This window comes from Propithecus coquereli, unplaced genomic scaffold (assembly GCF_000956105.1).
Source record: "Propithecus coquereli isolate 6110/MARCELLA unplaced genomic scaffold, Pcoq_1.0 Scaffold264, whole genome shotgun sequence".
Classification (NCBI taxonomy): Eukaryota; Metazoa; Chordata; class Mammalia; order Primates; family Indriidae; genus Propithecus; species Propithecus coquereli.
In genome coordinates this window covers 1,653,065-1,655,401 of record NW_012148219.1, presented here as the reverse complement: position 1 = coordinate 1,655,401, position 2,337 = coordinate 1,653,065, and the positions used below count along the sequence as shown (strand labels likewise).

Below are 2,337 nucleotides of genomic sequence, written 5' to 3'. Positions count from 1 at the left end.
TTTTCCAGAACCCATAGTCTTTCAGAGTTGTGTGATATCAGGGGTGAATTATATCGAGAGTTTAGCTGTGATTTCAATTCTCACTTTTTACCTCACAGTGTTAGCATTAGAAACATTACAGGCTCTGGCTTTCTAAAACCTATCTATGTCACAAAGTTGCTGTAACTCTTAGCAGACAAATTTTGTGACTCTCTTGGATCTCCATCTTAGTCTTTTCCTCGTCTTATTCTTATGATAACAACTCCATCCAGTTGCCTCAGATACATTGATTCTGACTGAAAATCCTTACTGGCTACTGTACAGAGCAGGAAAAGACAAAGAAAACATCAACATGATTACAAAAGAGGTGACTTACTATCTGACAATGGACTTCAACAATTATAACTTGTACTAGGATGAAGGGATCGGAAGTAAAATGAAATATTATCCACGTCTTAAATTGAGGAGGCTTATGAAAAGGTTCACTGTGAAATTCTTTACAGAGTCCTGTAGCATTGAATTTAAGGGGAAACCCCTGAAGCCTGAAAGGGTAGTTTTAAAACAAACAGAAGAAATGCAGAAAAAAAAAAAAATATGTGTTTCATTAAGTAAAAACACTAATTGTCAAGAAACAGATTAAACTTCAGTGAAAGAAAGGTTCTTAATTTCTAGAGTGAGGTTATGTACAGGAAACATCTGACACGCCATCAAAATTTAACTTGGAAAAAAGCCAGGAGCCTGTGTCAATATTTCTCCATTTGCAACCAGGGATCCTGAAGTTCTCAAGGCTAATCAATTTCCTTTATATTTTCAAGGAAATAAATCACTAAAATAATCAATCCACAAAATGTTGGAGCCAATCCTACTAAAGGCTCAGAATTTTTCAAAATACAGAGAGACTGTGTGTATCTCCAAGTGTATGTTCGGGGAGATGAGGATCATTCCCCTAAAAATATAGTACTGTCCTCAAGAGAATTACAAATGGAGTAAATAAAATGGCATAATATAATTAATTAGGGAACACCAGAAACATACAAGGAAGTGCTAAATTGTATTTTTATGTTTTTTTAAAGGCTTATGCTAGAGAAAGGAAAACAAATGAGTAAATACTGTATTAGCCTGGAAGGAATTACTGAAAATGGTAATATTCAGAGAAGTAGGACTTCAACAGTTGCAAGAAAATAAGAAAGGACTCTCCTTTGAGTCAGAAGAGTAGAATAGGAGGATTTTCGGTTTTATACAGATCTTTTCCGGAGTATGTTTCATGTATATTACTAGGTCAAGTAATATGTCTCTATAATAGGCAATGAATAATTTATTTATACTATAAATTGCTATATTAATGTTAATTACTAAAGCATACTAAAAATTTAAATATTCATCCTATTTTTAATGAATACTTGAGAATAAGATTCCACAATAATCCACACATCCCATTCCTATAATTAACATGGTAAAATGACTTGCATTCTGGAACAAAACTTTGCATGCTCTATTATCATTCTTCATTCAATTTGAATATGGCAATGACTTCTACCAGTGTAGATTAAATTAAAACTAAATGACAGCTCATTTGAAGAGTTAAATGAAATTTGTAAGTAGAAAATAACTTTCCCCTACCTATTAGGGAAAACAGACATAAATACACAGCAAAATATATACAATTAGTAACGTATTTAATTTTAAACTTAATTTATATTAATTGTGTCAATGCTCAGAACACAATACACCATAATAAGGTACCTTGGCATGCTGAGCACTTTGAACTGAAGGATGTTAGAAGGATCTCAGAAGCAAGGTCTTTCTAACCTTTCCCTGTCCACCTGGTCTCTGGGTCCTGTGCTTCCCCTAAAGCAAGTCATAGATACCAGAATTCCTCTTCCCTAAGTCTAATCACAGAAACCAGAACTACCCTCCTCCACAGCAAGATATAAAATCTAGAAAGGTCACTCTCTCCCCTTCTCCCTTGAAGACCCTCATTCGAGGGATCCTCCCCTATATCCTGAGGGAAGGAATGCTGCACACAGAGGCCAGGAAGAATCTGAACAGAGAGGCCTTGCTGGGTTTCCCCACCCAGTCTATTACCATTAGATCATATGCTTTTGTCCAATCACATTTCTGCAAGACTTTCCAGTCTTCATCAAACCTTAGCATAATAGTTTCCCCTGGGTGTTTGGTTCTTCATTTCTGAAGGCTACCATTGTCATGTAGAACTCTGACTAAATTTGTTATGCTTTCCACTGTTAACCTCTCATGTTACAGGAATGTTGGTTCTGACTCTTACATTGGATGAGAAAAAGCATCACACCTTTCTGTCCCTTCAATTGCCTGTTCTAAATATGTGCAACAATAATGTCT

General features: G+C 35.4%; 1 protein-coding gene across 1 annotated transcript in view; it reads right to left on the bottom strand.

Annotated features, from left to right (window-relative positions):
- TMTC2 (transmembrane and tetratricopeptide repeat containing 2) overlaps window positions 1–2,337 on the bottom strand; it is a 456,219-nt gene that overhangs the window by 162,081 nt on the left and 291,801 nt on the right. The gene's annotated exons all lie outside the window — the stretch shown is intronic.